At 33.3% G+C, this 14,265-nt stretch overlaps 1 pseudogene; it reads left to right on the top strand.

Annotated features, from left to right (window-relative positions):
• Positions 1–4,511: 4,511 nt before the first annotated feature.
• On the top strand, positions 4,512–12,100 carry LOC127791710 (uncharacterized; annotated as a pseudogene).
• The last annotated feature ends 2,165 nt before the right edge of the window (positions 12,101–14,265 follow it).

Below are 14,265 nucleotides of genomic sequence, written 5' to 3'. Positions count from 1 at the left end.
TTGGGACAAGACATATGGAGAGCAATTTATCACTTAACAACTGTAACGAGTAATTTAAAGCTGAACAAATTTTGAGTGAGGGACAAGATAGATATGGAGCACCGTTTGAGTGGATTTTCAGCAATTGGCTTTCCATATTTTGGCTTGGTGAATAATTTTTACTCGCATTCAAGATAGACGATTGCGCAGGCTGCCTAGATTTCTCTCACCCCCAATTGTTACTCTTCAATTTTTTTTTATTCTTTTTCACTCTGCCTTTTTCCCAATTTTCTCCCAATTTCTCTTGGTTTTATAGACAAAAAATTGGTGGCTCCTGTGGCTGCAACTTCGAATTTTGCACAGCCACCATGGTAAATTTCTGCATAGCCACGATGTTCAATTCCTGCAGCCACCATGTTTAATTTTTTATCAATTTTGGACAGCCACCATTGGATTTCTGGAAGCCTTATTTGAATTTATGGAAGCAGATGTGTATGAAGGAGACGATTGCAACTTTTTAATTGGGTATCCAGTGCACATGAGTAGGATAACAAGACCTCTTTTTATTATATTATAAATAATTAACTCTTTATTATGATTTATCTCAAAAAATTATGCACGCTCCAATTACACTCTTTATTATCTTCTCTATTTCACTTTCTATTTTATTTATTTATTTTAATAAATATCAAATCTATTTATTTTATCTTTTCTATAATTTTCACACATACACAAAATCAATAATCAAATATACAAATTAATAACCAAATGCACACATAAACAAAATTAATAATTAAATACACAAAATAATCAAATATACATATATTAAAAACTAATAATTAAATATACAAATCAATAACTAAATACACAATATCAATCATCTAATACAAAAATAAATAATTTTTTTCCAAAATGTCACAAATCCACGCTGCTTGATCTATTCCTTACCTCGTCGTCGTTCTACTTGCCGTTTATGCCTTCGCTGGTCATTGTTTTGTTTATTTGTTGGTAATCGTTTTTATCGTCTTACTCGTTCTATGCTTGGAACTTGTTTTCTCCGTTTTGCTTGCCTTCTCTGCTTGTCCGCATCTGCTGGTCGCTGATTTCACCATCACCTACAACGACCAATTCTTTTCGCTTGTTGATGGTCATTGGGACAAGACGTATGGGGAGCAATTTCTCACTCAACAACTGTAACGAGTAATTTAAAGCTGAACAAATTTTGAACAAAGGACAAGATAGACATGGAGCACCGTTAGAGTGGATTTCAAGCAATTGGCTTTCCATATTTTGGCTTGACGAACAATTTCTACTCACGTTGAAGATGGCCTTACTAGAGATTTTTTAATTTATTATAAACTTTTATTTTGCAAACTACAACATTTTATAACAACTAGCTCTAAGCTACTTCTTATAGCATAACTTACTATGAAGTCATAGTTGTTAAAATCCCGATTTTACGCGTACGATTTTACGATTTTACGATTTGAAAACCCCTAAACGATTCAAATCCCATGTAAAATCCAATTTAGGATAAAATCCTATAAAATCTCGATTTTACATATACGATTTTACGATTTTATGCTTTAGAGATTCCCAAACGATTTTACGATTCAAAGACCTTCATTGATTTAAGTTGCAATTTAGAGGATGTTTCCAACGTCTCAATGTCACATAGCATCTGACATTGGAACTTATGCAATGAATTGTTATATTTTGCCTCTAAATTGGAACTTGATTTAACATTGATTGTATAAGTTCCAATATCACATAGCATCTAACATTAATTGCATAAGTTTCAATTTACTTGATTTAAATTATAATTTTTACTTGATTTAACATTGATTACATAAGTAAATCAAGACAAACAAGTAATTAATTAATGGACCACCAAACCCCAAATTGGGATTTTACTTGATTTAATCAATGTTAAATCAAGAAAAAAATACAACATAAATCTAATGGAAGACGTTGAAAGAATCCTCTAAAAGAATTTTAAGCTATATTTTACCTCTAAATTACCTATATTTTGCCTCTAAATTGCCTATACCAACCTGCTAGTTTTTGAACTATATTTTGGAAGTATCATCTTTTGAACTATAATAAGGAATAATCAGGTTATTAAAAGATATTATTTTATTTTCTGCAAAATTATGTTATTATAAACATATATTTACAAAAATTGAAGGGTATTTTTAATTATCTCTAAAATCTTACGATTTTACGATCCGATTTTATGGACACTTTTTCGATCCCACTTAAAATTCCGATTTTAACAACCTTGTATGAAGTAATAAAATACAATGTTTAAAGGAATGAGATATATAACTCTCGAAAATAAAATTATATCTTAAATTATAACAACAATAAAACTAAAAATAAAAATTATAAAAAAAGAAACAAGGCTTGTGTAAGAGAGAAATATAGCCTAGCTAGAACAAAGAATTTATAAGGTTGAAAACTTTAGCACAATTTTTTTTTTAATATTTTCATATATCTTAACTATTAAGCTTCAAATATCTGGGCATTTATATTTGTTGATCACTTTTTAATTAATATAACTATTGCATGTTAAATCTATGAATTTCAGACATTAAAAACTAGCAGTTAGAAGAGTTTTCAATATAAATGGTTAACTATTTTTACAGCGTAGTCAACTCTTGGTTTCAAAATATAAAAAATCAACTTTTAGTTTGGTGAAACTTTGGATTGAATTAGTTGACAGCAAATATCTAAGAGTATGCATATTAGTCGGTTGATAATTTCAAAGAAAAATAAAAAGTTCAGAGTGTTTGAATGCATTAAAATCAATTAACTTGTTTTAAGAACCAATCAACAATTCTAAAGAACCAGTTGATCATTTAAAAAAATAGGTTGACAAAATTTCATTGAATTTAGTATTTAATTGATTTTTCTTGTATTTGTAAGCTATCTTATTTGTCTTTCAAAAACTTTAACAATATTTAAATTTGACAAGATTTTATGGCTTGAAGGCACAAGTTCAAATCAATTTTCAATAATTGTTTAAGATTAAAACTTCAACATGTCCAAAATTTTATACAAGTAGCTCAATGGACGGGTAAATTACATCAAAGGTCACAAAATTTTGACGTCTTTTTTAATTTGGTCACTAAACTTCAATTTCTTGCAAAGTGATAACAAAACTTTAAAATATTTTACAATATGGTCACTAAAGTGATTTTTGGATAATTTCTCACCAAAATTGCTGACGTGGCAATGACCACATCATCGCCATGTCAGTGCCATATTATCGCTACGTCAGCAATTTCGGTTAGGAATCATTAAAAAATCACTTTAGTGACCATATTGCAAAATATTTTAAAATTTTGTTATCACTTTACAAGAAATTGAAATTTAGTGGTCAAATTAAAAAGAACGCCAAAATTTTATGACCTTTGGTGTCATTTACCCCTCAATGGACTCAATAATTACTTAATAATTACATATCAAAACTTTTGAATTATCTACCAGACTTGAAATATAATTTTAAAATATTTTTGAAACTTATTTAAAGTAGTATTTAACTTTAAAATCTCGAGAAACAAAACAATTAAAGAATACTTATTGAAATACGGCATACATCATTAAAAGTATTTCAAAATCAAATCAACGGATATAAAAATAAAATAACAATGAGAGATAGTCAAGGTATTTTTTATATTAAAAAAAAGCTAAAACTTAAGGTTGCGTTCTCTTTACTGTTTTCAAATCATTTTTAGTTTTCAATTTTCTAAAATAATGAAAACGCGTTCTTTTTGCTATTTTTCAAAATGTATTTTTGAAAACAAAAAAAAATTTGTAAAAGAAACTCAAAACTTAAAACATATTTATTTATTCATATTTTATTATTGTAATGGGAAAAATATTATAAAATTCATTAACTTGAAAATGTATATATTTTTTTAAATATTTTCAAAATTTAAAAGAGAACGCATTTTCTAATTTTTTATTTTGAAAAATAGTTTTTTAAAATAACAAAGAGAATGCATTTTTTAATTTTCTAAAAATAGAGTACCAAAACAGAAAACTGAAAATGAATTCAAAACTCAAAACTGAAAATTGAAAAGCAAAGAGAACGCACCATAATTTTCATAAAATAATTATAATATCAACTATAGAATTTCTAAGATTTTGCTTTGGACCATTTTAAAATAATAGTTAAATATATTTTTTTAGAGTAATGCTATGAGTTATGACTGATGATGTTTCGTATTTTCATTAAAGAAGATGTTAAACAGATGAGATAATGACATATGATTTTCTTAGTTTCTTTTAATGATGAGGTGTCATATAATTAATGATACCGTCATCGCTTATGACTCCTAACATTATTATTTTTTTTTATATGACGAGTTTGAATATATTGCATTCAATTATTTATTTACTATAAGGGCTAAATGCCATACACTTTTAAACGTAAGAGATATTAACCGTAATTTCTAGGGTGGTTCATTAAATTAGACCTTAAATCAGGGTCAATTTGCGCAATTTACCCAAAAAGTTACGTGAAGCCTTGGGCCTCCCGGCGATTTCATCTTCTGGCGGGAGAGGCTTGAATTAAGCGGCAGCTAGTGAGATCGAGAACCAGAGGAAGAAGAAAATGGCAGAGGAGAGTGCTTTAGAGAGGGAGAAGCTGCAGATCGAGCAAATTAGAGAGCTCGATTTGGAGGAATTGCAGATTGAAGAAGTCGACGACCTTGATGAGTCATCTGACGGCGACGCCGCTGAGTAAATTGACTATTCTCGTTGTCTAGAACGGATGACATTTGCTTCCGATGATTAATTGCTCATTTCATGCTCATGCTATGTTTTTTACAGCGCCTAATTTTATGAATGAACACTTGGATGGCGCGTCTGTATTGCGTAGTTATATATTGGAAATTAGGGATCCAGAATCATTCTAGGCTGAGAATTCAGTCCAGAGTTTGTGTTTTTGAATCTTCAGAAATTTAAACCTTCAGGTCCTAGTTATTAATTTTAGGTATAATTACACGTGGTTTTGACATAACCTTCAGGTCCTACTTATTAATTTTAGGTATAATTACACATGGTTTTCACATTATATTCACTTTCCATTATACTCACAGTTGTACATATCGCACTGGATAAAATACTGGATTTGGTATGTAAGGTACCAGTATCGTTTTGAATACATCGCTATAATAAATTAATTACATGTATTATAAGAATTGGAGCAACTATAATAAAATCATATAAAACCATAACTATTGTCAAGAAGAACATGTTGACAACCAAACTTGGGACATTATAGAGCTACTAAAGACAAGAAAATAGTGGGCTGCAAGTGGATATTTATAGTAAAATATAATGCTGATGTAAAAATTGATAGGTACAAGGCAAGGTAAATTACGTTGATGTACAAGGCTTTACTCAAACATATGGAATATATTATTAAGAGACTTTTGCTCCAATAGCTAAATTGAATTCCATTAAAGTATTATTTGTCACGACCCTCGGGGTGAATCAGTAAATGGTCGTTAATAACTACTTGTATGTACCGTTAGTTGCTAACTAGATGGGGGTTAAGTGGTTAGGGAATTAGCTTAATGTTTTGGTTGTTATGTTAGTTGTTATATTGTTAGAATGTTGTTATGGTTGCTGGAGACTCTATAAGAGACCTACAATAGTATGAGGAAGTGTGATTGGAGAATAATACAAAAGTCTTTCTCTCATCTTTCTCTCTTGTTCTCTCTTTCATTCCCTCTCATTCTCTCTTTCTCCCTCCCTCATTCCATCTGTTTTCCTACATTCATTTCTTTCTTGGAATTCAATCGGAATTCCCTCAATTGTCCAACCCATAACCTGAGGGCTTGACAAAGTGGTATCAGAGCCATGCAATCCTTGGTTGTGAATTTTTCAATTTGGGCAGAAGCCTTAAGTAGTCCATTGAGGGTTTGATTTGACACAAAATCAGCAGTGTCGAAAGTGACCGAGCCGCAAGAAATAGGCCAACAAAGTTAATTTTGTGGATGACGGCTTGGAATTGAAGTTGCATCAAAGTGCATGCAGGCAAGGTTGGACGTACTTGGGTGCCAAATTGAATGAGTCACAGGCGACTCAAGAAGCAGTAAATTCTGGTGATTACGGAAATTACAAAGCTGATGGATTCAAGATTCTGTCAATTTCAGGAGGGTCGGTGATTGGGTAAGGAGACCCGAGCAAAGCCAGACGATCTTGAGGGTCGGAAGTAGGAGGTGGTTCTCGGCTGTTGTTTGATTGGAATTAGGATTGGAAGGCGTGAAATGGCGAATTTAAGTCTGGGCAGATGGTAGAAGGTACAAGATTGAAGCAATTGGAGACTAGATTGGAGGCAATGGAAGTCGAGATGTCCCATACCCAAGATGCCATGCGCCAAATGCGGGAAGAATTAGCGGATTGGAAGAAAGCCATGCAAGTTGCAACGGAGAAGTAGCAAGAATCTATCGAAAGGTGTCAAGAAGCGGTTGAAAAGTGTTAAGAAACGGTAGAGCAATAGGGGCAAAGGATCAACAACATGTTAAACATGTTGGCCTCTCTGGCCAAATTTCGGTTGCCGCCAGAATTTTCGCCAAAGCAATCGTCGGAATCGATCTTCCCGAATCAGGGCAATCTGTCGGGAACTCCAGGAATTCTATAAGAAGTGGATCGACATACAGTCCAAGAAAATCAAGGAAAAAATCTACAACAATTGACGCACACCCATGTACCTATGCCAAGGTTGGAGATTCCCATGTTCAAGGGAAAGAAACCATGGTGGTGGGTAAAGAGGTGCGAAAGGTTCTTTCAATTCTATTGGATTCTCGAAGATCAGAAGATTACCCTAGCGGCGGCCTATTTGAATGAAGTGGCAGATTCTTGGTACCAAGGGTGGGTCCAAGATAAAGGGCTGCAAGGGGATTGGACAGATTTCTTGGAAGGGTTATGTGAGCGCTTTGGGGAGAAGAATATGGTAGATGTTGTAGAAGAATTCAGCAAGCTGAAGCAGGAAGGGACTGTAATGGAGTACCAAGCCTGATTCGAGGAGCTAAGATCCATGTTATGTACGGTGCAGCCAGGGCTTACTGAACAATACTTGGTATCTAGTTTTATTAGTGGATTGAAGGAGGAGTTGCGATCCATGGTGAAAATGATGACACCTTCGTCTGTGAGGCAAGCTGCAAAAAAAGCTAGGCTGCAAGAAATGACCTTAGAGGCCATTTTCAAGAAGCATAATGTTCCCTACGAGCCAAGTTTATTGGCCGGGTAGTATAAAGGTGGTAACTCTAGGGTTTTGCTTGCAGGGCCTAATCAAGAGGCAGCGAAAGCACAATCTTATAATAATGGCATGGAGGGTAACCTGATAGAGTAGAAGAGACAAATAGGGCTATGCTTTAGGTGTGGAGACAAATTTAGCCCTGGCCATAAATGTAGGATGCAGTTGATGAATATGGAAGGTTATGATGGGGAAAAGGAAGAAGAAGAGGAGGAGGTTTCCCATGAAGAAACCGGTGAGTGCAAGGTGATCATTGGGGAGGAATCACAGCTGCATTCCATACCGACTGAAGTATTTAAAGGAACGATTAAGGCAGTGGGGGAACAACTAGAGGTTGTGAACGCTGCTACACTTCTACTACTCAAAGGGGAAGAGCAAAACAGTAAGAAGAAGAGGAGGCAACAAGTATTAAAGGTAGGGATTGGTTGAACCATAGCCTTTGCTGTTAATTCTTGGGGACAAGATTTGTTTGAAGGGGTGGGGATTGTCATGACCCCAGGGGTGAATCAGTAAATGGTTGTTAATAACTACTTGTATGTGCCGTTAGTTGCTAACTAGATGGGGGTTAAGTGGTTAGGGAATTAGCTTAATGTTTTGGTTGTTATGTTAGTTAGCTGTTATATTGTTAGAATGCTGTTATGGTTGCTGGAGGCTCTATAAGAGACCTACAGCAGTATGAGGAAGTATGATTGGAGAATAATACAAAAGGCTTTCTCTCATCTCTCTCTCTCTCTCGTTCTCTCTTTCATTCCCTCTTGTTCTCTTTTTCTCCCTCCCTCATTCTATCTGTTTTCCTACATTCATTTCTTTTTTGGAATTCAATCGGAATTCCTTCAATTGTCCAGCCCATCATCTGAAAGCTTGACATTATTGTCTATGGCTACAAATATGGATTGGGAACTTCACCAATTAGACATAAAGAATGCCTTCTTGAATGGACGTTTGGAAGAAGAAGTTTTCATGTGAATACTTCCTAGTTTTGAATCATTTGAAAATCAAAGTAAGGCATGCAAACTAAAAAAGGCCATTTATGGTCTAAAGCAGTCACCCAGGGCATGGTTCACAAAATTTAGTGCAACTATGAAGAAGTTTGGCTATCAACAAGGGCAGGCTGATCATACTTTGTTTATCAAGCAAACTACAGAAAGGAGATTGCACTGGTATGCAACCATTTCCTGTTATGCTAGTGATAGCAACGATGAGAAAATTGTGGGTGAGTCAAAAATCCAATTGGATAAATTTCCATCAAAGGGCTCCATGGGGAAAATTTTGATTTCAGAAACTCAATCTCAGAAAGTTAGGCGGAAAAGAGATAGGTTTTATGAAGTTCCAAGAGCATTCTGGCCCTACTGGGTTTATCGTATGCGTGATTCATACTGTTTTGCTTAGAAAGCAGCAGGTTCCTTAATATCAATTCCTTTCTTTGCCAAAAAAAAAAGATATTCTGCCAGTTCCTAAGTCAATTTGGCTCAAAGTTGTGGTGATACTGCTTTTGAATATTTTGATTATCTACAACTGAGTGTATTCTCTACTTCTTGACATAACGTATTTTGAACATCCCCAACACATGTTGGACATGTCCTATTGTTTCTTTCTTTCTTCTTTTTTCTTTTTAATAATTTCTTCAGAGCCAAACAATTTGATGCTTGGAGATACACATGCTAACTTTGCAGAAACAATTTGATGCTTGAACACCAAAAGCATTCAAGTTTGCAGAAACTAACTTTGGACTTGATAATAAACAAAAATAATTAGTAAAAAATTCATGTAACATATCATTATGTGTATATATTACAATTTTTTTCCATGTCCTTACCATGTTGAAGTCATATCTCTGCTATTTTGTCTGTTTGCCTTAATCAATGCTTTTGTCTTAATCAGTGCTTAATCACCACCCGCAATGTCAAAAATTAGTTTACTAAGGTAGTGTTTGTTAACCAAGTTATAGACCGAAAAAAGTGGGATATGGAAAGTAATCCAGACAAAAGTTTTTTCCATTATATTTGTTAAATTTATTTGGCGCCCCTTGAAAAAAGAAGTTACGTGACTTCTTATCTAGGTTTTTTCAGATAAATTTATCTCTCCCTCCCTCCAAATAAATTTATCTTGATCCTTACAAATAAGAAAAAATGATGCATGTGTCCTCTAGTGCATTTCAAAAAATTTTAACAAACAGTTTGATAAAAAATTTTGAAATGCTTTCCAGTCTTATCTTAATCATCTCATATTTTGGGCTAGAAAGCGTTCCAACTTTATCTTGATACAAATTTATCTTACTCATTTTAACAAACGCTACCTAAAAGAGGGATGTAGAAAAGGGCATGCCTAGGAAGTGCATGAGGCTTCTTGGTTTGGGAGAGTAGGGGAGCTCGTCTTTGTATGCAACCTTAACTTGCTTTGCAAAGAGGCCGTTTTCATTAAAAAAAAGGATGCATGGATGGATAAAAATTATGTTATAATTGTGACATGAAATTTAAATTTGATTGTGATTGGGATTCCTAATTTGACCGTGATTAGGATTTCGAATTTAAATGTGATTAGAATGTTGTCAAATTCGATTTTGAGTGAGATTTATCTCGTATAAAGAAATATCCTCTTGACTCATCTTCTGATTAGGATATAATTTCCTGTGCATATCTACAGATGACTTTTAGGTCTATAAATAGGTGTCCAATACCCTGTAATTAGTTGCAGTTATGTCACTATTATTGTACCAATATTATCATAGTGATATTTTATTCTTTCTGTCTGTGGTTTTTCCTAATTTGGGTTTTCTAGGTTAAATTATGTGTTTATTTGTGTGGTTGATGGTTTGATTGTAGTTTGTTTTCGATCCAAACTCGTAACAAATTATATGCTTGCAATGCAGTTATGTACTTGAATTGGTAGTGTGGGGTTTGTAGAGAATGTAAATTGGGCAGTTTATTGTTGCATTCTATGATGACACGTTTCATTTGTACTTGGTGCCATATGAATTTGTACTCAGGATTCCTGGTAATTAGGATGCATGGATAAAGGTCTCATATGTTCCTTGATTTGCTATTGGGCACCGATTCAGTATTATGTAATTATATCAATCCAGGTTATTATTGGCTCTTTCTATGATTTCACCTGATGTGATTTCTTGGAACAAGTGGACAATGAGCAGGGGTTTCCTGTCTATATGGGAAGTGATATTTTGTAGAATGGAGATAATTTTTTCTCTCCATACTGCACAGAGATTGTTGCTTCTTCTTCTTTGCAGTTGTACTAGCTAATTGATTCAGATGTTCAGAATGCTTTACTGTACCTGTCAATATCGGTAATGTTATGGGCTAAATGCTGCAGATAAATGGAAACAGATTGTAGGGTCACCAAGCATGGATGGACTTGTGAACAAACCAGATGCGCTCTCTTTTTATATTGCCAGTAAAATTCCATTATCCGAATCTACAAGACAGGAGCTTTTGGAAATTGATGGAATTTCTTATCGACTACAACGGGAAATTGAGTTACTTGAAAATTTTAATCATATTCAATGTAGAAGTTGCAAGGTACAGAAGGTTTTTGCAAGAAGCTTCCCTCCATGCCTGTGTTTTTCCTTCTGTTCATTCAATTATATATTTCGTCCATTCTTCCGTGCAGACTCTGATTGGGAAGAGTAGTGATATGCTGGTGATGTCCAAGTGAAGGTCCTCTAGGTGCTTATGTGAATCCAAGTGGCTATGTGGATGAAGTAATGACTCTGTACCGAACAAATGGTTTAGCGCTTCTTGGAATTCCTGTTAAAGAATACAGCTGGTTTCCTGGGTATGGATTTTAGCATCTATTCCCTCCCATGTGCTTATGTGCATAAAATAATGGCTCATGCTATTTGTTGAAAATGACTCATCCTGCTGAAAATAACATCTATTGCACTCCTAACCTGTTATTCCGGGTATGGTTTTTTGTTTGGTTAAATTTTATTACGTTCATTTTAAAATTCTCAGTAGTTTTTCCATGGGATGCATGCCCAGAATGAGGATTGTTTTTCAAATGTTTCAATTGATGATGGACTGATTCATTGGTCATGAACTCTCAAGACCACGTTTAAATTGGCTGGGTGTGCCTCAATTCTGTACTGATCGTATAACACTTGTTAAATGTATGTGTTATCTTTGTGTGATACTAATACTATTAAGTTATTGTGTAGGTTGCTGTCATGTTCTCCATGCTTCCTAAGCTCATATTACTGGAAAAATTTGTAGCATTTGATCATATATAAAAGGTAAAGCCTACAAGCTATTTCTGGTCTGGGGAAGATGCAGTTCATGGAAAGATCATCATTTTTCTGCCTACTAGAACGTTGGTTATTGCTTCTGGTATACATGAAGTGTGACTTGTCAAATTATACCTAACATAGAAGGGATCACATTAACAAGGATTTTACAATAGTTGCGAGTTGGTCGGAGTCTCTGACTGATCCTAAAATTATTCTTCACATGATTTCTGCTGCTATCGTTCCATTCTTTGCTGAAGCTGATTTAGTGATGCTTGAAACTATAACTAAGAAACCATGTTTTCCAGGTATGCATGAACAACTGCAAACTGTGCCGGTTGTGAGAGTCAAATGGGATGGCGTTTTACTGCCATAAATAGGAAGCTGAAACCAAGATAATGCCATTTTAATTGCTTTAGGATCCTTCGAGAAGTGTGAATCATGTGCTGGTGAAGAATAATGGGTGAAGGTTTTGGGATTTGTTCACATTAATAGCTGCTTTATTCCGTTTCTATACATTTAAGTGCTTGATTTCCCATTCTCTTCCTGTTTTTGAATGTGGCTGAGGCTGCACCCTTATCCTAGTTTAATAACTAGTAATTATGTCGACAAATAATCATCGGTGAGAAAATGACCATTCATATTGAATGTTGCTTGGAATGTTAAAATTCTGTGTCTAAAATGTACTTTTGTTTCTATTAAGAGCCTCCATTATAGCAAAGAAAAGTGACTGTTCAAAAATTTGGATAGTAACATGCTTATAAATTGTAATTATAATTTTGCCATTGTGTAGAAAATGCCATACATTTTTGGACACTCAATCGTAAATTGTTAGGTTATTTTTGGCTATTCTCCCCCCTGGTGAGATTTACCAAGTAATAGGAGTGATTGTCTTAAAATAAGAGGAAAAATATAATACTAGTTTGATATTATGTTACTGTGATATTTTAAATTAATCACGAATTACATGGCATTGGGTAGATTTTAATATTTTCGAAATAGGATGACCCAGCCCACATTAGCCCGATTCGAGATGTGATATGCTACAAATATTCTAATAGGCCATTTAGGTTTCATATTCATATTTCTTCAATCAATCAAGAAGTAGAATTAAACCCTAATTAACTGCCACACGTGTGTATGGTGGCGTATCATCATTTAAAACCAAAAAAATAATTCTCTTAGTTTGCTCGTTTGGTTTTGTTTCGAGAATTACTATACCCATAAATTAATTTGATAAGCAAGTCTCATAAATTGATGGGATGTATACAAATTCATAATAATCTTATATAAAATTAACAATGAATTTATTCACTATTATAAATTATTTTTAATTTTAAATAAAATTATTATAAATTTAAATATAAATAATATAAATTTATATGTGTCACGTTAGTTAATTTGTAAGGAATGTTTATAAAATGTATTTGTAAATATAACATTTCCTTTTTAAAAATTATAAAAGAGAGAAAATAGTCTCATTATTTTAAAATGCAGTTCTTCAAGTGAATGAGAATATTTTTTTTATTTTCAAAAATTAAAAAAAAAAAGATTTGAAAGATGGAAATTTAAAAAATGATATTTTCCAAAAATTAAACTAAACTTGAAAAACTATTAAGAGAGTTTCTATTTTTTTTTTTCTAAATTTAAAGGTTTGAAAAACACGATTTTTCAAAAATTTTCTACAAATATTTTCTTCTCCTCTTAACACAAATTAGGCAAAAGAAATTAAAACGTCTTTATTTTTTTTAACATATTTAAGTATTTAAAAAAAGTACTATTGAGAACACTAATTCACCTAGTAACACTACTTTTAACAACCTCTAAACCTAAAGTTATAGCTTTGAAATATAGCGCAATAAGTACTACATGGACCCCTATTAGCTTCCACCCAAAAAAAAAAGAGCTTTATTTTAGCCAATTGATCAAAGCTAGGTGGCTCGTGCAAAGTGTTACATTCCACCCAAAAAATTAGTTGGCTGGAATATCCAAATACCTCATAGTACAAAAAAAAAAAAAAAAAATTATAATTTACAAGACAAGCAGATGAATTTAAATTGAAAACTAAAACTCAAAAAACAACATAGGTGTTATAATTATTATGATAGTTAAGGAGGGAGGAGGAGGTGGGTTTGGTGGGAATTGGGATAGCACACATGACATATTATAATTGGTAATTAATGCATAATTAACTCACGTCATCATCATGTGTATTTTTCGTTTGACATGTATACATAATCATTAATTTAAGTAACGGTGAGTTAATGAGTGATGGATGAAAAATGATTTTGAAAGATGAGTGAATAATAGATAATATTTTAAAATTTAATGATCAAATAATAATATAATATAAAATTTAATAATTATTGATGTATTTAACCTGTCAAATAACCCACCCTTTACAAATATGCAAGCCGGTAAAAGGCTCTAAATTGATGGGTGGGAGACAAAACAGACACAGGATTACACTGTTATAGAGCGCTAGCTCTTGAACCAAGGCTCTTTTTTTGTGCAAGTTTCCAAACAGAGCCTTGCCAGTTCTTAAAAGCTGAAAGCGCTACCAAAATGGGAAAGCACGAACTCCTCTTGAAAATGGGGAAAAAAAGTTTATCGTGTCGGAGTTGGATGATAAAATTCTTGCTGCATGCAAGCAATCACTTTTTCCATTCCTAATCCGAGCCTTCCTCTCAAATGTAACCCATAAAAACAGAGGAAATGCCCCTCACTCATTCAAAATTAATCAGTGTGTATCAGATGTCTACATTCGTGGAGAGAG

The sequence above is a fragment of the Diospyros lotus genome, chromosome 15 (assembly GCF_014633365.1).
Source record: "Diospyros lotus cultivar Yz01 chromosome 15, ASM1463336v1, whole genome shotgun sequence".
Taxonomy (NCBI): Eukaryota; Viridiplantae; Streptophyta; class Magnoliopsida; order Ericales; family Ebenaceae; genus Diospyros; species Diospyros lotus.
The sequence above is the reverse complement of the archived record's forward strand: the minus strand, read 5'-3'. Positions and strand labels throughout refer to the sequence as shown.